Source organism: Oncorhynchus tshawytscha, linkage group LG01 (assembly GCF_018296145.1).
Source record: "Oncorhynchus tshawytscha isolate Ot180627B linkage group LG01, Otsh_v2.0, whole genome shotgun sequence".
NCBI lineage: Eukaryota > Metazoa > Chordata > Actinopteri > Salmoniformes > Salmonidae > Oncorhynchus > Oncorhynchus tshawytscha.
The window spans coordinates 86,969,635-86,995,464 of record NC_056429.1 but is presented as its reverse complement, the minus strand read 5'-3'; the positions used below and the strand labels follow the sequence as shown (position 1 = coordinate 86,995,464).

Genomic DNA, 25,830 nt, shown 5'->3' with positions numbered 1-25,830 from the left:
CTAAACAGTTCACATCAGCTGCAAAACTCATTCCAAGCAACACAACTCTTAACACATGGCTCAAAACACGCTCAGTGCAGCCAAACACTATGCACAACCCTCACTGAGATAACACAGACTGTCACTCAGAACACACTGAGAGTAAAAACACTAGCATCAAACACCAATACAGAAAATACAAACTTTTCATCTTTACAGTTTGAACAATTTCAGTGACTTCATACAAAGTCATATTTTCTTCAAAGAAAAGAGTGACATTCTTTCACATGATTTATAATTTTTTTTTAGAACATAACAATTCTTTAAGGTAAATGAAAATTAGCAGTTTGCTTCAATAGTCTGTAGTAATTTACGGAATTACAGTAATGAGAAAAAAAGGTAGAAACTAAAAGTACATACTGTAATTCAAACAAATAATTGAGGGGCTAATCCTGCCTCTCTCTAGCATCAGGCCACAGGTTTTCTTCAACATCACATCTAATGTTTTCTCTTGCCATGCACCTGGGGAAGAACCTTCTGGAGTGCCTTATCCATCCCTGGCAGTCCTCTGGACTCGTGTCCTCACATCCGGCACGCATGGCTTCCAAAAGAGACATTTGGTCATGTGGGTGGTGACCAAACACTTTCCACCTCCAGGCAGAGAAAAACTCCTCTATTGGGTTGAGGAAGGGTGAATATGCAGGCAGGTACAAAACCATAAATCTGTGATGTGCTGCAAACCAATCTGTGACAGCTGCAGAGTGGTGAAAAGCAACGTTATCGCAAACTATGACAAAAACTTGGGGGTTTCTTAGTGGCTCCCCCTGTTCTGCTGGCACTAGCTGAGCATAGAGCTGTTCTAGGAAAGCTATGAGCCTTTCTGTGTTGTATGGGCCAATGAGTGGTGTGTTGAGAAGCAAACCATCATTGGCCATTGCAGCACACATGGTGATATTTCCCCCCCTTTGGCCTGGAACCTCCACAGTGGCCCTTTGACCTATAACATTCCTTCCTCTGCGCCGTGTTTTGGCAAGGTTAAATCAAGGTTAAGGTTAAATCCAGCTTCATCGATAAATACAAATGAATGTGGTCTTTCCAGTGCTTCCACCTCCATTACTCTCTGAAAAACAGTAAGTGCACAGTTTTGCTGTAGAAATGCTAGTGTTTTTTTTTTACTGTAAATATTTTGTATAGCTGTGTACGTAACCTCAGACGTCTTACCTGGACATATTGGTATCTTTGCTCTTTTACCCGTTCACTGTTTCTCTCGAACGGTACAGTGTATAACTGTTTCATTGTAACTTGGTGTTTCTTTAGGACTCGAGCAATAGTTGTTGTGCTGACAGAATGAACATTTTCAAATATATCATTATCAGCCAGCACTCTATCTTGAATCTCCCGCAGTTTTATTGCATTGTTGACAACAACCATGTCAACAATAGCATTTTCCTGCGCATCTGAAAATATTTTTCCTCTTCCCCCTGTTGGGGGCAGCCTTTGGGTCCTGTTGTAAAAATATATTTTACAGTCAAACTTACTGTAATATATATCTGTGTAAATATTCTATAATTGCAATACAAAATAGATACCTGTAATGTTTTCATTTACTGTAAGGATGTAACTCTCACCTGTTTGCATGATGGACAATTCGCATTACAGATTCCACTGTGGATCTTTGCAGATTGGGTTGCACCCTCAACCCTGCCTCTCTCAATGAGAGACCATGGTTCACGACATGGTCTATAAGTGTAGCCCTTATTTCATCTGAAATAACAGCTCTTTGTCTTCTTTGTCTTCCTCCACGCATCCGCCCTCTCCCTGCCACCCTTCTCCCTCCACGAACCCATCTTCCTTGTTCCATTTCCAAAATGAGTCTTTCTGAGCTCTACCTATATATACTGTAATATGTGTGTGTGTTCACTAACAAGTCTAAAACAAGACACCTGCTTAGCCTTTCAGCTGAAATTGCAATCAGCAGTGTTTGAAAGGCACAAGGCTGAAATCTATTCCGTTTTGAATGTGTGGTTCACAGTTTTGACAGCAGTGTGTTAGCATTTGAACAAAGTGCTGTAAATCCACAGTGTTGTGCAGGTTGTGGTTAAAGTCATGGGATAAGTGTGTAGAGTTTTGAAAACTGTGTTCAAGCAATGAAAAACGAACTAGAGTTTGGTCCACATGAACTGCTGCTGTGCAGACTGTAATTAGAGTTTTGCACATGTGACTCCAGTTGTGTCCACTGTCGTTTAGCAATCGAAAAAAACTGTAATAAGAGTCTAAATTTGGAAAAGAACAAAAGATCTCCAAAAGCACTCAACATAATACAGGCCTCTCCATTGGCTCCCAACACTAGCGTTTGTGCCACCGTGGTTAACTGGCCAATCAAATTGATACTAAAAACTGAGAGAGCTTTTGGGACATGGTGGCATCAGTAGGAGTGAAGAGGTGTGTGTGTGTGTGTGTGTGTGTGTATTTGGTGCATGTGTGAGTGTGTCAGTATACAAAAGCTTCTACAGTGTGCCTATAGCTGGGAATGGGTTTGTCCTACAAATGGTTTTTACACACCATAGTTTTTATGAAACTCTTCCAAATATCCCTTGTGGTTTTGTACAACACAACACGAAGGAGGATTCTCGACAAAGCAACAACAACATGGAGCTATGTTGTAATTCTGACGTGGTGATGTGGATTCAATGAAAACTTCATATGGCTTCTGGCATGACAGAGACTTATCAACTTTCTAGAGTTTGTGTGTGTGTGTGTCTGCGTGTGTGTTTGTGTCTGCATGTGTGTGTGTGTCTGCGCGTGTGTTTGTGTCTGCATGTGTGTGTGTGTCTGCGTGTGTGTTTGTGTCTGCATGTGTGAGTCTGCGTGTCTGCGCGTGTGTTTGTGTCTGCATGTGTGAGTCTGCGTGTCTGCGTGTGTGTTTGTGTCTGTATGTGTGAGTCTGCGTGTCTGCGTGTGTGTTTGTGTCTGCATGTGTGAGTCTGCGTGTCTGCGCGTGTGTTTGTGTCTGCATGTGTGAGTCTGCGTGTATGCGCGTGTGTTTGTGTCTGCATGTGTGAGTCTGCGTGTCTGCGTGTGTGTTTGTGTCTGCATGTGTGAGTCTGCGTGTCTGCGCGTGTGTTTGTGTCTGCATGTGTGAGTCTGCGTGTCTGCGCGTGTGTTTGTGTCTGCATGTGTGAGTCTGCGTGTCTGCGCGTGTGTTTGTGTCTGCATGTGTGAGTCTGCGTGTCTGCGCGTGTGTTTGTGTCTGCATGTGTGAGTCTGCGTGTCTGCGCGTGTGTTTGTGTCTGCATGTGTGAGTCTGCGTGTCTGCGTGTGTGTTTGTGTCTGCATGTGTGAGTCTGCGTGTCTGCGCGTGTGTTTGTGTCTGCATGTGTGAGTCTGCGTGTCTGCGCGTGTTTGTGTCTGCATGTGTGAGTCTGCGTGTCTGCATGTGTGTTTGTGTCTGCATGTGAGTCTGCGTGTCTGCGCGTGTGTTTGTGTCTGCATGTGTGAGTCTGCGTGTCTGCGCGTGTGTTTGTGTCTGCATGTGTGAGTCTGCGTGTCTGCATGTGTGTTTGTGTCTGCATGTGTGAGTCTGCGTGTCTGCGCATGTGTTTGTGTCTGCATGTGTGAGAGAGAAAAAAAGATTGTAACAAATACCTAAGAGTACTTGAAAGACTATCACATTAATATCCATATATCATCATATTATGCAAGCGCATGGACGTCTGCAAATATGAATCTCTTCTGAATACCTGTGTGTCTTGTATGCATAAATGTAATCTTAATTATGCATACTTCCATGCTCACGCACATGTGGAAGTGTAGAGTGTACATTGAGAGAAAGTCTTTTTGTGTGGACACACCAGAGTGTGTGGTGTGTGGGTCTCCTCTCTCTCACACTCCCTGTCTCTCTATCTGTCTCTCTCTCTCATCTTAACTCTCTCTGTGTCTCTCTCTCACATCTGTCTGTCTGTCTGTCTGTCTGTCTGTCTGTCTGTCTGTCTGTCTGTCTGTCTGTCTGTCTCTCTCTCTCTCTCTCTCTCTCCCTGTCTCTATTTCTCAATTCAATTCAATTCAAGGGGCTTTATTGGCATTGTAAACATATGTTAACATTGCCAAAGCAAGCGTGAAATAATAAAAAATGTCCAGTAAACATTAAACTCAAAGAAGTTCCAAAATAATAAAGACATTACAAATGTTTTTCACAATTCCTGACATTTAATCCTTGTAAAAATTCCCTGTCTTAGGTCAGTTAGGATCACCACTTAATTTTAAGAATTTGAAATGTCAGAGTAATAGTAAAGGGAATGAATTATTTCAGCTTTTACTTATTTCATCACATTCCCAGTGGGTCAGAAGTTGACATACACTCAAATAGTATTTGGTAACATTGCCTTTCAATTGTTTAACTTCGGTCAAAAGTTTCTGGTAGCCTTCCACGAGCTTCCCACAATAAGTTGGGTGAATTTTGGCCCATTCCTCCTTACAGAGCTGGTGTAACTGAGTCAGGTTTGTAGGCCTCCTTGCTCGCACACACTTCTTTTCAGTTCTGCCCAAACATTTTCTATAGAATTGAGGTCAGGGCTTTGTGATGGCCACTCCAATACCTTGACTTTGTTGTCCTTAAGCCATTTTGCCACAACTTTGGAAGTATGCTTGGTGTCATTGTCCATTTGGAAGACCCATTTGCGGCCAAGCTTTATCTTCCTGACTGATGTCTTGAGATGTTGCTTCAATATAACCACATAATTTTCCTACTCATGATGCCATCTACACCCCCACAACATTATGTTGCCACCCCCATACTTCACGATTGGGATGGTGTTCTTCGGCTTGCAAGCCTCCCCCTTTTTCCTCCGAACCTAACAATTGTCATTATGGCCAAACAGTTCTATTTTTGTTTCATCAGATCAGAGGACATTTCTCCAAAAAGTATGTCCCCATGTGGGGTGATCAGTCCTTGGTTCCAAATATTGGGGAAGATGCCAGAGCTAAGAATGATGTTAAAGAGTTTTACTATAGCCAATTGGAATTTCTTGTCTATATATATTTGATAATTTCATTTCATACCATCAACACCACAGGCCTTTTTGGGTTGGAGGGTTTTTATTTTGTCCTGTAGTTAACTGAAGGTAATTGGAGAATCCAGTGCGTTCTGGTAGTCTTTAATAGTTGATTCTAAGATTTTAATTTGATCATGTATATGTTTTTGCTGATTGTTCTTTGTTATAGAGCCAAAAAGATTGGCTAAGTGGTTTGTCCATACATCTCCATTTCGGATAGATAATTCTTTGTGTTGTTGTTTGTTTAGCGTGTTCCAATTTTCCCAGAAGTGGTTAGAGTTTATGGATTATTCAATTACATTGAGCTGATTTCTGACCTGTTGTTCCTTCTTTTTCTGTGATTCACCACAGTGAAGGTGTAGACTCAGGTTTTCCGGGTCTCTACGTTTTTGGTTGGACAGGTTTCTCTCTCTCTCTTTCTATGTCTCTGTCTGAATGTGGCATGTGTATGTGTCTTTGAGTGTGTGCGCCTGGAGGACAGGTGGTGTTGGAGTGTCTACTGAGCTGTCAGGGAGACGTGCCTGTGCCAGAGCACCCCTGGGACAGGCAGCTGGACCCCTCTCCCCTGAACACGCCCACATCTTTTATTTTAACAGCAAAATGTCCACACACTATTATCACATCTCATTTTGTCACAGCATCTCTTCATTTTCATTTTATTCAAGGGCAATTTAGCCCTTTAAAAAGAGAGAGAGTTCGACAGAGAGAGAGACCAATAGATGATGAGAGGGAGGGTGAGAGAGAGAGAGAGAGAGAGAGATGGAGAGAGACGAGAGAGATGAAGAGACAGAGAGAGATGGAGAAAGACAGAGAGAGATGGAGCGACAGAGAGAGTTGGCGATAGACAGAGAGAGACAGAGATGGAAGGAATGCAGTTTGGAAACCTACCAAAAAACAATTAGGCAACAACAAATTCAATTCCTTTTAGACAACTTCCTGGGTAAAACATTCCACTGTAATAGTGAAGATGTAAACGTGGCAGTAGAAAATCTTTACAGTATATTTGACCTCTCAGCTTCCTAAACAAATCTAAAAATCTCAAATCAAAAACCGATGAAAATTAACAATGACAAATGGTTTGATGAAGAATGAAAAAAATCTAAGAGAGAAATTGAGAAACCTGTCCAACCAAAAACATAAAGACCCGGAAAACCTGAGTCTATGCCTTCACTATTGTGAATAACTAAAACAATACAGAAATACACTACGTAAAAAGAAGGAACAGCACGTCAGAAATAATTTCAATGTAATTGAAGAATCCATAGACTCTTAGACTCATTGGAAAAGACTAAACAAACAACACAAAGAATTATCTATCCAAAAAGGAGATGTATGGGTAAACCACATCTTCAATCCTGGCTATATAACAAAGAACAAACAGCAAAACAGCATATACATGATCAAATACAAATCTTAGAATCAACTATTAAAGACTACCAGAACCCACTGGATTCTCCAATTACCTTGAATCAGATACAGGACAAAATAAAAACCCTCCAACCCAAAAAGGCATGTGGTGTTGATGGTAACCTTAATGAAATGATCAAATATACAGACAAATTCCAATTGGATATACTAAAAATCTTTAACATCATCCTTAGCTTTGGCATCTTCCCCAATATTTGGAACCAAGGACTGATCTCCCCAATACACAAAAGTGGAGACAAATTTGACCCCAACAGCAACCTTGGGAAAATCCTCTGCATTATTATTAACAGCAGCCTCGTACATTTCCTCAATGAAAACACTGTACTGAGCAAATGTCAAATTTGATTATTACCAAATTATCGTACAACAGACCATGTATTTATCCTGCACACCCTAATTAACAAACAAACAAACCAAAACAAAGGCAAAGTCTTCTCATGCTTTGTTGATTTCAAAAAAGCCTTCGACTCAATTTGGCATGAGGGTCTGCTATACACATTGATGGAAAGTGGTGTTGGGGGTAAAACATACGACAATATAAAATCCTTATACACAAACAACAAGTGTGTGGTTAAAATTGGCAAAAAACACACACATTTCTTCCCACAGGGCCGTGGGGTGAGACAGGGATGAAGCTTAAGCCCCACCCTCTTCAACATATATGTAAACAAATTGGCGCGGGCACTAGAAAAGTCGGCAGCACCCGGCCTCACCCCACTACAATCTGAAGTCAACTGGCGCTTCATTTTGCTTAATTTTCATCAGGGTTTCGCGTGCAATGTCAGTTATGTTATACTCACAGACAATATTTTGACAGTTTTGGAAACTTTAGAGTGTTTTCTATCCTAATCTGTCAATTATATGCATATTCTAGCATCTGGTCCTGAGAAATAGGCCGTTTACTTTGGGAACGTTATTTTTCCAAACATAAAAAAGTGCCCCCTAGCTTCAAGAGGTTAAAGGCACAGTCAACTTAGTGCATGTAAACTTCTGACCCACTGGAATTGTGATACAGTGAATTACAAGTTAAATAATCTGTCTGTAAACAATTGTTGGGAAAATTATTTGTATCATGCACAACGTATATGTCCTAACCGATTAGCCAAAACTATAGTTGTTAACAAGAAATTTGTGGTGAGGTTGAAAAACGAGTTTTAATGACACCAACCTAAGTGTATGTAAACGTCCAACTTCAACTGTAATTATCAGTTTCTATTTGGTGGTATGTCACCCATTTCTTGTCAATTAGAGACAGTAGCGCCTTGGGACCCAAAAGCATAATCAGTGCTCTACCTCCCCCTTGTGCTGGTTTGGAGCAATGAAGTTGTGATGCAGGGTACTGTACTAAACCACAAATTACCTCTAAATCCACAGCATAATCGCAAACCTTTTAGTCGAGCAACCATTCCAAGGGCTGCTACATCCCACTGGGCAGAGACATCAATGCAATGTCTATTCCACAATGGTTCAAAGTATATTTCATTGATGACATAGAATGAATGTTGATTCAACCAGTGTGTGTCCAGTAGGAAGTATTTCTAATGAAAGAACAGAAAGGGTTAAGAGACAGCAACTAATAATGAAAGTGGAGATGGAGTGGAGTGGAGAAAGTGTCTGTGTGTGTCTAGCCTAGTTTAATTAGATTTCACACGCTGCCGAGTAAAATAGAGAATCGCACACAAACAAAACCAACAAACTCACTCCTCCACTATTCCTCCTCCTCTCCTCCTCTTTTCTTCCGGTGTTCCTCTCCTCTACTCCTCCTCTCCATGCAGCCAGCCACCCAAGCAGCCAGCTAGCAGATAAGATTTGATTTAGGGAGCGAAGCAGAGCTGCTATTAATTTATGGCACAGAGAGAGAAACTAGAGAGCTCCTGATAAGTGAATGGTTGCTGTTTAATCACCAGCCTGAAGGATCGCAGGGCTGAGGAGTGTGAGGAGAGAAATCTCTATATACATATATATATATATATATAATTATTTATATATAAAAATATATATATATTAGAGAGAGAGAGAGACGGAGAGAGAGAGACGGAGAGACGGACCCAAAAAGCTTTGACTATGTAGTCAGTGAGCATAGCCCTGCTATAGGGAGAGACCACCGGAGGTACACCTAGCTCTCAAGAGAAGACAGGCTATGTGCACACTGCCCACAAAATGAGTTGGAAACTGAGCTGCACTACCTAACCTCCAGTATGACCATATTAGAGACACACATTTCCCCCAGATTACACAGACCACAAAAAGTTGATAATCTTCCATATCTATTGGGTGAAATAACACAGTGTGTCATTACAGCAACAATAATTGTTACCTGTTGCCAACAAGAAAAGAGCAACCAGTGAAGAACAAACACTATTGTAAATACCAACCATATTTATGCGCATTTATTTCCCCTTTCATAATTCGCACATAATATGACAATTATTTCACTTTTGTTTATTATCTATTTCACTTGCTTTGGCAATGCAAACATATGTTTCCCATACCAATACAACCCTTAAATTGAATTGAGAGAGAGAGAGAGTAGATTTTGAATTGAAATTGAATTGAATTGAGAGAGAGAGAGAGAGTAGATTTTGAATTGAAATTGAATTGAATTGAGAGAGAGAAAGAGAAAGAGAGAGAAAGAGAGAGGGAAACAGAGATAGAGAGAGAAGGAAGAGGCAGAGAGAGGGGGGGGTAGGAGGAAAGAGAAATAGAGATTTAAGTCTTCTGGCCTTACCACAGTAGGGCGTGGTGTGTGTGTGTGTGTGTGTGTGTGTGTGTGTGTGTGTGTGTGTGTGTGTGTGTGTGTGTGTGTGTGTGTGTGAAACCAGCGAGCACCAGAGTCCACCTGACACACACACTGAACAACAGCAAGGGATCAAAGCCACTGATGGGGCTTTAGTAGTGTGACAAGCCAGTGCTTTCGGTTGGGAGGTTAGGGGCGGGATGTGCGGGGTGTGCGTTGCGGGGCTGTGTGGCCCTGCTCTTGTATTAACCTCAATGCCTGTTGTCAAGTCTCGACACAGCCACATACATTTCTCCTTGTCACACACCACTGCTCGTCTTTGCAAGGTGAACTACGCCTCGACACAAGACCCTCAAAACAGACAAACAATACCCCGACCCAGAGTGAGGTGAGTAGGGACTAGGAAGCGGACATATTGCACCATAGAGAGAAGAGAACTTAATTAAACATAAATGTCAAGCCAGGCAAGGGTTTCATTCTGTTTGTAATTATGACTACACCAGCGCTGCTACCCAGACCGTTGGTTATCATTGCCAGTTCCTGACGGTGTCCACACCAGACCGTTGGTTGTCATTGCCAGTTCCTGACAGTGTCCACACCAGCGCTGCTACCCAGACCGTTGGTTATCATTGCCAGTTCCTGACGGTGTCCACACCAGCGCTGCTACCCAGACCGTTGGTTGTCATTGCCAGTTCCTGACGGTGTCCACACCAGCGCTGCTACCCAGACCGTTGGTTATCATTGCCAGTTCCTGACGGTGTCCACACCAGACCGTTGGTTGTCATTGCCAGTTCCTGACGGTGTCCACACCAGCGCTGCTACCCAGACCGTTGGTTGTCATTGCCAGTTCCTGACAGTGTCCACACCAGAACTGCTACACAGACCGCTGGTTATCATTGCCAGTTCCTGACAGTGTCCACACCAGAGCTGCTACCCAGAACGTTGGTTGTCATTGCCAGCCCCTGATAGTGGCCACACCAGAGCCCTTAATACCTTCCAAAACACTACTGACACTATATGTTGTATTCTATCTCCCCATCTTTTCTTCCCCTCTCCCTCCCTCTCAATTCAAGGGTCTTTATTCACATGGGAAACATATGTTTACACTTTCTTTTACCCTTATTTAACTAGGCAAGTCAGTTAAGAATATATTCTTATTTACAATGACGGCCTAGGGACAGTGGGTTCACTGCCGTGTTCAGGGGCAGAATAAAATATATATACATTTTTTTTTTACCTTGGCGGCTCGGGGATTCCAACACTCTAACCACAACTTTTTGGGTAAATTATTTCCAATTCGTCAAGTATTTATCTTTTTGGTTTTCATATGATTTAGTTGGGTCTAATTGTGTTGCTTTTGCTGTCCTGAGGCTCAGCGGGGTCTGTTTGTGAACAGAGCCCCAGGAATAGCTTGCTTAGGGGATAGCTTTGAAATGGAAGGGCTGGGAAATACTTCCTTTCAGGTGGTTGTGTAATTTAAGGGCTCGTCTCTGGATTTTGATAATGCACAGCCTATTTCTGCTCTGCATTATCTGTTGTTTTACACCCTACACGGAGGATACTTTTGCATTCTCTCTCTCTCTCTCTCTCTCTCTCTCTCTCTCTCTCTCTCTCTCTCTCTCTCTCTCTCTCTCTCTCTCTCTCTCTCTCTCTCTCTCTCTCTCTCTCTCTCTCTCTCAGAGCTCCCAAGTGGCGCAGCGGTCTAAGGCACTAGAGTCGTCACTACAGACCCTGTTTCAATCCTGGGCTGTATCACAACCGGCCGTGATTGGAAGTCACACAGAGCATGCACAATAGAGTAGGGTTTGGCTTGGGTAGTCATCATTGTAAATAAGAATGTGTTCTTAACTGACTTGCCTAGTTAAATAAATACAATTAAAATGTATCACACCCCTCTCTCTCTCTCTCACTATACCCTTTATCATACCTCACATTCTCTCCCTCTCTTATCATCCTCCTCCTCAACTAAATGACACCAGATGGTTGTTCTGTTATATCCCTCCCTCCTTCCCAGCCCTCCCTCTCTCCCTCACCTCTTCAAAGGCCCAACAGGAACAGTGTCAGACATTAAGCTGCTCAGACAAAAAATTGCTGCATTAAAGTGTCACTTTAGGAAATCAAATCAAATCAAAATCAAATCAAATCAAATTTTATTTGTCACATACACATGGTTAGCAGATGTTAATGCGAGTGTAGCGAAATGCTTGTGCTTCTAGTTCCGACAATGCAGTAATAACGAGCAAGTAATCTAACTAACAATTCCAAAAAAAAACTACTGTCTTATACACAGTGTAAGGGGATAAAGAATATGTACATAAGGATATATGAATGAGTGATGGTCAGAGCAGCATAGGCAAGATACAGTAGATGATATCGAGTACAGTATATACATATGAGATAAGTATGTAAACCAAGTGGCATAGTTAAAGTGGCTAGTGATACATGTATTACATAAGGATGCAGTCGATGATATAGAGTACAGTATCAACGTATGCATATGAGATGAACAATGTAGGGTAAGTAACATTATATAAGGTAGCATTGTTTAAAGTGGCTAGTGATATATTTACATAATTTCCCATCAATTCCCATGATTAAAGTGGCTGGAGTAGAGTCAGTGTCATTGACAGTGTGTTGGCAGTAGCCACTCAATGTTAGTGGTGGCTGTTTAACAGTCTGATGGCCTTGAGATAGAAGCTGTTTTTCAGTCTCTCGGTCCCAGCTTTGATGCACCTGTACTGACCTCGCCTTCTGGATGACAGCGGGGTGAACAGGCAGTGGCTCGGGTGGTTGATGTCCTTGATGATCTTTATGGCCTTCCTGTAGCATCGGGTGGTGTAGGTGTCCTGGAGGGCAGGTAGTTTGCCCCGGTGATGCGTTGTGCAGACCTCACTACCCTCTGGAGAGCCTTACGGTTGAGGGCGGTGCGGTTGCCATACCAGGCGGTGATACAGCCCGCCAGGATGCTCTCGATTGTGCATCTGTAGAAGTTTGTGAGTGCTTTTGGTGACAAGCCGAATTTCTTCAGCCTCCTGAGGTTGAAGAGGCGCTGCTGCGCCTTCCTCACGATGCTGTCTGTGTGAGTGGACCAATTCAGTTTGTCCGTGATGTGTATGCCGAGGAACTTAAAACTTGCTACCCTCTCCACTACTGTTCCATCGATGTGGATGGGGGTGTTCCCTCTGCTGTTTCCTGAAGTCCACAATCATCTCCTTAGTTTTGTTGACGTTGAGTGTGAGGTTATTTTCCTGACACCACACTCCGAGGGCCCTCACCTCCTCCCTGTAGGCCGTCTCGTCGTTGTTGGTAATCAAGCCTACCACTGTTGTGTCGTCCGCAAACTTGATGATTGAGTTGGAGGCGTGCATGGCCACGCAGTCGTGGGTGAACAGGGAGTACAGGAGGGGGCTCAGAACGCACCCTTGTGGGGCCCCAGTGTTGAGGATCAGCGGGGAGGAGATGTTGTTGCCTACCCTCACCACCTGGGGGCGGCCCGTCAGGAAGTCCAGTACCCAGTTGCACAGGGCGGGGTAGACCCAGGGTCTCGAGCTTGATGACGAGCTTGGAGGGTACTATGGTGTTGAATGCCGAGCTGTAGTCGATGAACAGCATTCTCACATAGGTATTCCTCTTGTCCAGATGGGTTAGGGCAGTGTGCAGTGTGGTTGAGATTGCATCGTCTGTGGACCTATTTGGGCGGTAAGCAAATTGGAGTGGGTCAAGGGTGTCAGGTAGGGTGGAGGTGATATGGTCCTTGACTAGTCTCTCAAAGCACTTCATGATGACGGATGTGAGTGCTACGGGGCGGTAGTCGTTTAGCTCAGTTACCTTAGCTTTCTTGGGAACAGGAACAATGGTGGCCCTCTTGAAGCATGTGGGAACAGCAGACTGGTATAGGGATTGGTTGAATATGTCCGTAAACACACCGGCCAGCTGGTCTGCGCATGCTCTGAGGGCGCGGCTGGGGATGCCGTCTGGGCCTGCAGCCTTGCGAGGGTTAACACGTTTAAATGTCTTACTCACTTCGGCTGCAGTGAAGGAGAGACCGCATGATTCCGTTGCAGGCCGTGTCAGTGGCACTGTATTGTCCTCAAAGCGGGCAAAAAGTTATTTAGTCTGCCTGGGAGCAAGACATCCTGGTCCGAGACTGGGCTGGGTTTCTTCCTGTAGTCCGTGATTGACTGTAGACCCTGCCACATACCTCTTGTGTCTGAGCCGTTGAATTGAGATTCTACTTTGTCTCTGTACTGGCGCTTAGCTTGTTTGATAGCCTTGCGGAGGGAATAGCTGCACTGTTTGTATTCAGTCATGTTACCAGACACCTTGCCCTGATTAAAAGCAGTGGTTCGTGCCTTCAGTTTCACACGAATGCTGCCATCAATCCACGGTTTCTGGTTAGGGAATGTTTTAATCGTTGCTATGGGAACGGGAATCTTCAACGCACGTTCTAATGAACTCGCACACCGTATCAGCGTATTCGTCAATGTTGTTGTCTGACGCAATACGAAACATCTCCCAGTCCACGTGATGGAAGCAGTCTTGGAGTGTGGAGTCAGCTTGGTCGGACCAGCGTTGGACAGACCTCAGCGTGGGAGCTTCTTGTTTTAGTTTCTGTCTGTAGGCAGGGATCAACAAAATGGAGTCGTGGTCAGCTTTTCCGAAAGGGGCGGGGCAGGGCCTTATATGCGTCACGGAAGTTAGAGTAACAATGATCCAGGGTCTTTCCACCACATCAAGGAAGCAACAGAAGTCAGATTTTTTTGTTGATGAGTCATTTGACTCCTTTCCCCAAAATCCTGTTTTATGAGATGCCAGCCCACGAGGCCAGGAGGTACTTGAGTTGGAAATCAAAGAAACAAAAAATAGGAAGACCAGGTTTTGGTCACTCAGTCGAGAATCAACACATGTACCTCAGCACTGTCCAGAAGAGTGTATTAATATTCTTGTGATTTAATTTGTGGTTGTTATTTCACGCCTAACAAGCAAGGTCTCTTTTGCCCATCGGTGTGTGTCTTTAATGGGTAGCTATAAATCATGCACGTGCAAGAAGACAAAGGGATTGAGAGCGAAACTAGGAGGGAAGAAAGGGAGGGAAAAGATCTGTAGAGGAAACATAGACGGCAGAGGTGTGTGTGTGTGATACAAAAGGAGTCATTAGAATGTTGGATATGTTTCCCTGAATATTTATGCTGCAGTGCTAGCAGGAACTTCTGCTGGCTGATGCAGGTTGGCTGGCTTACCTAGGCGGCATCAGATGTGCAGTCCCTACTGGGGATGAGGAAGGCTTGTTTGTTGAGAGTAGCACCGGGTACTACCTCTGAAATATGCAAGGCCCGAGAAAGGAGAACACACTCAAACACACACACACACACACACACACACACACACACACACACACACACACACACACACACACACACACACACACACACACACACACACACACACACACACACACACACACACACACACACACACAGGGGAGTTACGCCTTGTTTACCTACAGTAGTGTACCTACTCTGTGAGACCTGGGGGAGAATGGGATATGATATCACTATTCTAGTGTTTATTTTGGTCCGCGTTGCTTTTAGCCTCGAGACGTATTCTCTTAGAAGAAGACCGTGGTTGGTTGAGCTTTATTTTATCCAATGATTCAGTCCACAAATGCCCCAAAGCAGAACTTACTGTTCATACAGTGACTGACAAAAAAAATCATCTACCCTTTTGGCTGCAAAAAGTGAACCGCATCTTGCGTGCATGGCTGTCCTGGAACGTTCCCCCTCACCCCTTCGCTCCCTCTTTCTGGCTGGGATTCACACAGTCTGGCTCTCCCCTCTCACACCTGGATAAAAGCCACAAGGCAACCACCTGCAGCATGACTGTACACACGCAACTATTAAACCCATAAGAGTCTAAGCCCTGTCTAAGACGGGGGAGGGAGGGTTCTACTAAGCTATATGGAATCGTTTTACCAAGGATGATTTAGCTATTTGATTTTGAATTGTAAGACCTATTGAAGTATAAAATAAATAATACAAAATACATTAAAAAAATCTACCAAAATGATTTGATGATGGCGTTACTGCTATTAGCCCACACAAACACATTGAATAAGATATTCACTACATGGAACAACAGATAGTCCCAATTCTTTACATGTATCTAACCACCTTATTTTTGGCACTAAACAGTCAAAGCCCTGTCTAAACTGGGGGGAGGGTCTACTTAGCTATAGAGAATTGTTTTAAGAGGGTCATATTAAGGATAATTTTGCTATATGACTTTGAATTTTAAGACCCCTTGAAGTAACAGAGCATGTCCTCTTGTTATCCCTCTATACCCAGTCGTGGAGGGAGAGAAAAAGAGAAGGAGGAGGAGAATGAGAGAAAGACCTACAGACACAGAGAGATAAGTAGAGCTCAGTTAACTGTGTGACACTATGAGAAATAAAAACGTAGTCTTTCTGAGCCGCGGCACACACAGTGATAAGACCACAGAGGAAGAGAGAGGAGAGAGTAAAAGTTTGAGGAAAAATGAAAGATAGAGAGATAGTTTGAGAGATAATATAGAAAGTTAGAGCAAAATAGAGAGTTTGAGAGATAAAGATAGACTGAGAGGGAACGAGAGAGAGAGCGATGAAGAGTTTGAGTTTTAAAGAAGCTTTATTGGATCTGGGAACCCACAACACAATAAACACTCAAACAACAAAGCAGATCTCATGGGCATCTGAATCAGCCCAAATGACCACTTCTACTGGCTAAACAAGCCTTCCCAGGGTTTTGCAGGCTAAACAAGCCTTCCCAGGGGTTTCCATGCTAAACAAGCCTTCCCAGGGTTTTGCAGGCTAAACAAGCCTTGCCAGGGGTGTCCAGGCTAAACAAGCCTTCCCAGGGGTTTCCAGGCTAAACAAGCCTGCCCAGGGGTGTCCAGGCTAAACAAGCCTTCCCAGGGGTGTCCAGGCTAAACAAGCCTTCCCAGGGGTTTCCAGGCTAAACAAGCCTTCCCAGGGGTGTCCAGGCTAAACAAGCCTTCCCAGGGGTTTCCAGGCTAAACAAGCCTTCCCAGGGGTGTCCAGGCTAAACAAGCCTTCCCAGGGGTGTCCAGGCTAAACAAGCCTTCCCAGGGGTGTCCAGGCTAAACAAGCCTTCCCAGGGGTTTCCAGGTTAAACAATCCTTCCCAGGGGTGTCCAGGCTAAACAAGCCTTCCCAGGGTTTTGCAGGCTAAACAAGCCTTCCCAGGGGTTTCCAGGCTAAACAAGCCTTCCCAGGGGTTTGCAGGCTAAACCAGCCTTCCCAGGGGTTTCCAGGCTAAACCAGCCTTCCCAGGGGTGTCCAGGCTAAACAAGCCTTCCCAGGGGTTTCCAGGCTAAACAAGCCTTCCCAGGGGTTTCCAGGCTAAACAAGCCTTCCCAGGGGTGTCCAGGCTAAACAAGCCTTCCCAGGGGTGTCCAGGCTAAACAATCCTTCCCAGGGGTGTCCAGGCTAAACAATCCTTCCCAGGGGTGTCCAGGCTAAACAATCCTTCCCAGGGGTGTCCAGGCTAAACAATCCTTCCCAGGGGTGTCCAGGCTAAACAAGCCTTCTCAGGGGTGTCCAGGCTAAACAAGATAGTAAAGATTTGATGGTTCCCCTTTGTCATCAAGGCTTCAGGATCTGCAAACTGCTCACGTGGACAGGAGAATGCTATCCGCCCGAAGGCTGTCACATGATCGACTGTCCCAACAATGTTGTGAAGCTCTAGTTTACAATGAGTGTCTGTGATTCCCATCAGCACAGTCTTCTTCTCCTCACTATTCTCTGTCACCTTCATCCCCAGAAGCGAGGAGCAGCAGTGTATTGATTCCTGCAGGTCGGACCCTGCCAGACTCACATTCTGCACAGGATCATTGGGAGGCTGATCACCAGGTAGAAGTGATAACCTCCTGGGGCCTCAACCAGATAGAGTGTTACGGCCTGGCCTTAGTTATCTGTGTTTTCTTTATTATTTTGGTTAGGCCAGGGTGTGCCATGGGTGATTTATTGTGTTTTTGTCTTGTCTAGGGGTTTAATTAGATTAATGGGGTTGTGTTCAGTTTAGTTGTCTAGGTAAGTCTATGGTTGCCTAGAGTGGTTCTCAATCAGAGGAAGGTGTTTATTGTTGTCTCTGATTGGGAACCATATTTAGGCAGCCATATTCTTTGGGTATTTTGTGGGTTATTGTTTCCTGTCTTTGTGTTTACTGCACCAGATAGAGCTGTTTCGTTTTTCACGTTTCTTGTTTTGTAGTTGTGTTCATGTTTGAGTTTTCCTATTAAAACCACGGACACTTACCACGCCACATATTGGTCCTCCGATCCTTCTCGCCTCTCTTCTTCAGACGAAGAGGCGGAAAAATGTGACATAGAGGCCCTTTCCAACCTCAGTGAGGAGCCAACCAAGCCATTTAGCATTGTTGACAGCCTGGCTTAACTGCAGAGTCAAACAGAGGAAGTCATTGCCTAGGCGAAATTCTCCCACTCCATAACCGTAGAACAGTTCAGACACAAAGTCATCAACCTCGGGCCCAAAGCCGACCATTGTCTTGCTCCATTTTTCATCATAAGGGCCCTTACAGGTTGCCTTACATCCTTCTTCAAACTCTTAATGCAAAATCGTCATGCTGAGCACATCTCTGTTAAAGGCGGCCGTTTTGCTTCTGTCACCCACTTTAAAAATGAAATGCAAGGCTCGAATCAAAGCCACTATGATCCAAGGTGAGTTTGTACTATGATTATGTATCACGCTTAGCTTGTCTACGTTGATGAAGGATACTTTCAATTGATTGTCATATAGAAAGGAAAAACAGAAGAAACTGCAGAGAAACCAGACAGAGAGAAAAAACACCCTGTGTGTCATGATCATTACCATTGTTAGAATTTTCTCTTAATCTTACCACGTTTCCCACTTCCTTTTGCTGCCATAACAGCAGTAACACATTTCATCAAGCGAAAACGCTTCTTCTCACTCAACTGGTCTAACCCCACTGTCTTCTGTAATATCACAGCTGACCTCACAAACTTATCAAGATCAAATACATAAGCCAATTTGACAGATTTCCCAAAAGTCTGATCCAGGAACCTATTTACCTCCTCTAAAATGTGAATTGAGTCATCACCAGCTGTTATCATATCAAAAGAGATGTCCATATCCTTCTCCTGATCCTTCTCAACTGAGGCCACAGACCCCTGACTCCCCTCTGCCACATCCCTCTCAACACTCCCCACTTGTACCGGGTATCTCCACCACTACCTAGGAGACTAGCTCCACCGGAACCCCCTCATGTACCCCATTAACCATAGTGGATATCTCCTCCACTACCTGGGAGACTAGCTCCACCTGAACCCCCTCATGTACCCCATTAACCATAGTGGGTATCTCCTCCACTACCTGGGAGACTAGCTCCACCGGAACCCCCTCCTGTACCCCATTACTCATAGTGGGTATCTCCTCCACTACCTGGGAGACTAGCTCCACATGAACCCCCTCCTGTACCCCATCACTTGTACTGGGCCTCTCCTCACCAGTCTGGGGAAATGGCTCCCCAAATCCGTCCTTACCACCTACAACAATATTTTTATGCTGCTTAACAGACGCTATGTTCCCCTCTGGTACAAGCTGCAACTCAGTACCCTCAACACAGACAACTTGTTCCTCAGCAACAGGTGCTTGTGGCTGCTCTACCACTGTCGGCCCACCCCTCCCTACATCAGTGGGCCCAGGCGTTACGAGGACCACCTGCATCCCTCCCTCCGCCTTCTCTTTTTTCGGGCAAGCATGTCGCTGATGGCCAACATCCCCACACTCAAAACACTATTGACTGCCCGTACTAGCATAAGCCATATGCAGACTGTTGTCATACTTGACTTTAAACAATAACTCCAAAGTCTGCTCTGGTGAGTCCAAAAACATACATATGAAATCGTTACCCTTGTGGACAGAGAAAAACGCTGTGTTACTTGAAAAGCATACCTTTAAGAAGTACGCCATGCTCAACCATCCGATCAACAAGATGATCTTCTTCAAGAAAAACTACCACCGCTTTATTCATCCGCGATGCATAAGCAACATTTTCATAGACTACCTTCTCTCCTACGGTGACCAAAAACTCCTCCACAGTGACAGTAGCTTCAGTATCACGCCGAAGTGACAGGGTCGGCGTCCCCATATGGGTCGCCAGCCCCGCCAAACAATGGCAATTCTGACAAGAAATACAATATACTTAATTCTAACACAAAAATTCAAATAATGATAACCTTAATCATGCAAAGAAAAAGGAAAACCACCAAGAAAAGTAAACAAGAAGGAAAACAAAGACAATCTAACTCCAGACATCACTCGCTCATACAATTCACAGCATCCACCACACTCCCAGCATGCAGAGAAAGAGAATGAGAGAGAGATAAAGAAAGATAGACCGAGAGGGAAAGAGCGAGAGAGAGAGAGAGAGATGATGAGAGAGAGAGACGTAACTTTGTGTCTTTCTTTAATGATAAATTCAAATTTCATTAAAACCTCACCACCACCCAAAACTAATATCCCCTGTACTGCAGTACTGCATACTCTCCTTGCAATCTACCACTCTACCACACAATACAAAACAACACCACACATCACAAAAAACAACTGTATATCCAACACATCTTCCCCAACTGTATAGACAGCCCCCCCCAACACACCATATCTCCTGAAACATCTCCACACTTTTTATAATTTTATAGAACTCAAATTCCACCCTAAGGCGTGCAGAGACATCCCATGCAACAATACAGTAAAGGGTCAAGGGTCTGTCACCTTTGACCCTGTTCCTCCTTGTTAGCCAAATAGACATATTTTCCTGAGCAACAGAAAATTCGACAACACACATTTGGCCTTCCTTTATTTGAATACCTGTAACCTATTATAAACATCCTGACAGTAAACTCCACTCCAAACCTCTCACACAGACATCCAAAGAGACATTAATGGCATTCACCTGGCGCACACAGAAAACACATGAATCACAGTTTCACTCATGACACAGAAAGGGCACCCCTCTCGGACTCCCGGTTCAACCCGTGCCAACCAGCGGTTAGTGGCCAGGGCTCCATCTAAAACCCACCATACTCCTCGCCCCACATCCCCCCTGCCACTGATGTGCTTTCACTACTGTTAGGCTCCTGATGTTCCTTACCTTAATGCAGAGGTTGTTGATTTAGGTTTATCTCCCAGCCCCCCAAACTCCCCCAGGCTCAGAGTGTTAAAATCTAACAAATCCTCCAGACCCCCTTGCCAGTCCCCAGCCTCTTCCATCACCTGAAGTGGTAGAATCATTGGTGGCCCCTCCCCTTTTGGCAGCTCAAACACCCCACTTACAAGCTCAGACAGTTCCTCCTGGACCTCTTGCAGGAATCTCTCCAGCAACCTAAGAGATGTTAGTCCTGTTTGTTGTGCCAGGACTTCTGGGGTTTTCCACCGCCTCTCCCAGCCGCTGCCAACAGTCACCTCTGCAGGGTGGTCAACTGAACCGATCTCAAAAGATAGGCTTCTCCCACACTCACCGTCCAGGCTCCACACCCCCTACTCTTGTGGGCCTTAGCAGCTGCCAGGCCCTCAGCAGTGCAGAGTAAAAATCAGAGAGACCTGCTGTACTCAGCCTCTCCAGCCTCATGAGGAATAGCTGCCAGTCCAATCATAATCCGCCAGCTCTCCTCAGCAGCGCGCATGCTGGTTCCCTCCGGCCGACATCAATATTGTACAGCAGTCTCTGCGCCACCTTTAATTGGAATGAAGCCACCCAGCTCTCCAGTTCCACCTGGCCCTGACCTCCTAAGTTTACGGACATATACAACACTTCTGACCTCAGACAGTGATGGCCCGACCAGAAAAAATCTACCAGCTGCGAGCAGACCTACGGGGATTGAGGACAGCCAGTTTATGCCACAGGGAAGATGCAACCAGGTGGTTGATTATCAGCACCCTCCCTCTATATGACACTTGGGACGGAAGCCACCTCCACTTGGCCAGTCTTAACACCATTGCCTGTGACAGCCCTTCCCAGTTCTTCCTGACACAGTCCAGTCCAATTATTCCCCAGAATTGTTTATAAAACTCCACTTGGAGTCCATCAACCCCCAGTGCACGGCCGGGGGTCATTTAGGTTACGGCCTCTGCCAGTTCATGGGACAACAGGGGAATGTCCATTTCATCCCTCTGTGCCAGAGAGAGCTTAGGGAGTTATACAAACAAAACCTGAGCACACATAGGATCACACAGTTCTGCCCTATACAACTCATTAAAAAACTCCAGTCCACTCCCGCATCTCCCCACCACAGAGGTCACGCGCCCATCAGACAGCCGTAGACAATGCAAACCCTTGGCTTCACCACTCTGTCGTTCCAAACCAAAGAAGAAGGAACTGGGAGCATCCATCTCCTTGAGAATGGAGCACCTAGCTCTTACAAGTGCTCCCTTTGCTTTAACCTGGAAAAAACTGGTCCCTACAGGTCCCTACGTAATTCAGCTAAATTACCCTGAAGGCCTACATTGCCTTGCCCCACCATCTCTACCTCAATCTCACTAATACTACGCTCGAGTTCCCCCAATACTCTCTTAGCCTCTGAGGATGAGAGAGCAAAGCAGAAAGTGTACCCATCAATATGTGGTGTGATTTGTTTATTCAACTCAACTGACTTTATAAAAAATACATTCCATTGCATGAGCCACTTCAGTTAGCTTCGTTTGAATGAACATCAATCAAATTTCAACCAATCAAATATATTTATAAAGCCATTCTAGCATCAGCTGATGTCACAAAGTGCTGTACAGAAACCCAGCCTAAAACCCCAAACAGCAAGCAATGCAGGTGTAGAAGCACGGTGGCTAGGAAAAACTCCCTAGAAAGGCCAGAACCTAGGAAGAAACCTAGGAAACCTGAACATGCTACATTACCATGGAAATTATTACATCACAATACCAGGCAGCCATTGCGAGTGTACCCATGAGTTTACCAGTCAATTGACTAGTCTTTCTATTTTTATGGTAGCACATGCAGTCAGGAGCAGAGGTGAGAAGAAAATGTGTCTCTAAATATTACGGAGACTGTGGTCATTTGGCTGGCCAACTACCATCATCCAAAATTACATGAGCAACACAGAGCAGAGCAGTACCATGCCTCAGAGCAGAGCAGTACCAAGTCAGTCACATAGAGGCATGACAGAGTATAGTGGGTATCCACGGTGACACTATCAAGCCTTAGTGAAAGGGGGAATAAGGTAGGAGAGAATGAGGGAGGGGAGGAATGAGGAGTGTGATTGTCCAATATGTCTGGTGTTAAATCATGATATGAGATAGCCCTCAGGGAGCAAGCAGCCTATTTGTAGCTCCAGCCCCAGTCTCAGTCATTCATTAACAGCTAGCGACACCCATTAGTGTGTACATCATCTGGGCTGAACAGGGGAGGGGAGAAAGGTAGTTAAGCAAACATGAAGCAAGGACATGGACACTATCGTCCATTGGAGAACCATTGTCCAAAACAAGTCCCTCATCAGGACCCAGACAAAGAATGAGGCCTGCCAGGGACCCCCCTACCGTGGTGGTATTATCCCTCATCAGGACCCAGACAAAGAATGTGGCCTGCTAGGTACCCCTCTACCGTGGTGGTATTATCCCTCATCAGGACCCAGACAAAGAATGAGGCCTGCCAGGTACCCCTCTACCGTGGTGGTATTATCCCTCATCAGGACCCAGACAAAGAATGAGGCCTGCCAAGTACCCCTCTACAGTGGTGGTATTATCCCTCATCAGGACCAGACAAAGAATGAGGCCTGCCAGGTACCCCTATACCGTGGTGGTATTATCCCTCATCAGGACCCAGACAAATAAATGAGGCCTGCCAGTGACGGTTTTCACAATAGCCATGTTTATAATTATGTTAATAATTCTGTTCTGAGACAAACCCCTCCACGGTCCTGTGAGATATGCATCACCAGGTGGGAGCCAAACCCCTCTACAGTCCTGTGAGATATGCATCACCAGGTGGGAGCCAAACCCCTCCACGGTCCTGTGAGATATGCATTACAAGGTGGGAGCCAAACCCCTCCACGGTCCTGTGAGATATGCATCACCAGGTGGGAGCCAAACCCCTCCACAGTCCTGTGAGATATGCATCACCAGGTGGGAGCCAAACCCCTCCACAGTCCTGTGAGATATGCATCACCAGGTGGGAGCCAAACCCCTCCACAGCCCTGTGGGATATGCATCACCAGGTGGGAGCCAAACCCCTCCACAGCCCTGTTTGATATGCATCACCAGGTGGGAGCCAAACCCCTCCACAGCCCTGTTTGATATGCATCACCAGGTGGGCGCCAAACCCCTCCACAGCCCTGTGGGATATGCATCACCAGGTGGGCGCCAAACCCCTCCACAGCCCTGTGGGATATGCATCACCAGGTGGGAGCCAAACCCCTCCACAGCCCTGTGGGATATGCATCACCAGGTGGGAGCCAAACCCCTCCACAGCCCTGTGGGATATGCATCACCAGGTGGGAGCCAAACCCCTCCACAGCCCTGTGGGATATGTATCACCAGGTGGGAGCCAAACCCCTCCACAGCCCTGTGGGATATGTATCACCAGGTGGGAGCCAAACCCCTCCACAGCCCTGTGGGATATGCATCACCAGGTGGGAGCCAAACCCCTCCACAGCCCTGTGGGATATGCATCACCAGGTGGGAGCTAAACCCCTCCACAGCCCTGTGGGATATGTATCACCAGGTGGGAGCCAAACCCCTCCACAGCCCTGTGGGATATGTATCACCAGGTGGGAGCCAAACCCCTCCACAGCCCTGTGGGATATGCATCACCAGGTTGGAGCGTTAAATCAGCTGCAGCCAATTTCTTTCTTCTATTCACTCATTTTCATTTGTAGGTACTTAATTACTGTGAATTAAGCCCGTCTCTACATTCTCTCCATTATTTTGTTCTGTCAATTTTTCTCACTCCATGTGCGCTGAGGGCTAGATCCACTGTGAGGCTGATGGATGGCCTAATGCATGCTGGGAGCCATGACCTGCGGCTGGGAGGGGGAGGGAGAGTGTGTGTGTGCGCTAGTTTTCTCCAAAACTCAGACACTGAGGCATATACTTTCACACCTAAACAAACACACTGTGCTATGTGCCTCAGAGGGCACTAGACAGACAGACAGACAGACAGACAGACAGACAGACAGACAGACAGACAGACAGACAGACAGACAGACAGACAGACAGACAGACAGACAGACAGACAGACAGACAGACATACAGACAGACAGACAGACAGACAGACAGACAGACAGACAGACAGACAGACAGACAGACAGACAGTTATTTGACCATTAATTAATACACTGCTCAAAAAAATAAAGGGAACACTTAAACAACACAATGTAACTCCAAGTCAATCACACTTCTGTGAAATCAAACTGTCCACATAGGAAGCAACACTGATTGACAATACATTTCACATGCTGTTGTGGAAATGGAATAGACAACAGGGGGAAATTATAGGCAATTAGCAAGAAACCCCCAATAAAGGAGTGGTTCTGCAGGTGGTAACCACAGACCACTTCTCAATTCCTATGCTTCCTGGCTGATGTTTTGGTCACTTTTGAATGCTTTCACTCTAGTGGTAGCATGAGACGGAGTCTACAACCCACACAAGTGGCTCAGGTAGTGCAGCTCATCCAGGATGGCACATCAATGCGAGCTGTGGCAAAAAGGTTTGCTGTGTCTATCAGCGTAGTGTCCAGAGCATGGAGGTGCTACCAGGAGACAGGCCAGTACATCAGGAGACCTGGAAGAGGCTGTAGGAGGGCAACAACCCAGCAGCAGGACCGCTACCTCCGCCTTTGTGCAAGGAGGAGCAGGAGGAGCACTGCCAGAGCCCTGCAAAATGACCTCCAGCAGGCCACAAATGTGCATGTGTCTGCTCAAACGGTCAGAAACAGACTCCATGAGGGTGGTATGAGGGCCCGACGTCCACAGGTGGGGGTTGTGCTTACAGCCCAACACCGTGCAGGACGTTTGGCATTTGCCAGAGAACACCAAGATTGGCAAATTCGCCACTTGCGCCCTGTGCTCTTCATAGATGAAAGCAGGTTCACAGTGAACACGTGACAGACGTGACAGAGTCTGGAGACGCTGTGGAGAATGTTCTGCTGCCTGCAACATCCTCCAGCATGACCGGTTTGGCGGTGGGTCAGTCATGGTGTGGGGTGGCATTTGTTTGGGGGGCCGCACAGCCCTCCATGCGCTCGCCAGAGGTAGCCTGACTGCCATTAGGTATCGAGATGAGATCCTCAGACCCCTTGTGAGACCATATGCTGGTTCGGTTGGCCCTGGGTTCCACCTAATGCAAGACAATGCTAGAACTCATGTGGCTGGAGTGTGTCAGCAGTTCCTGCAAGAGGAACGCATTAATGCTATGGACTGGCCCGCCCTTTCCCCAGACCTGATTCCAATTGAGCACATCTGGGACATCATGTCTCGCTCCATCCACCAACGCCACGTTGCAAGAAAGAATGTCCAGGAGTTGGCGGATGCTTTAGTCCAGGTCTGGGAGGAGATCCCTCAGGAGTCCATCCGCCACCTCATCAGGAGCAT

At 45.7% G+C, this 25,830-nt stretch overlaps 1 pseudogene; it reads right to left on the bottom strand.

Annotated features, from left to right (window-relative positions):
- Nucleotides 1-16,735: 16,735 nt before the first annotated feature.
- Nucleotides 16,736-17,766, bottom strand: LOC112235662 (annotated as a pseudogene).
- Between the last annotated feature and the right edge of the window lie 8,064 nt (nt 17,767-25,830).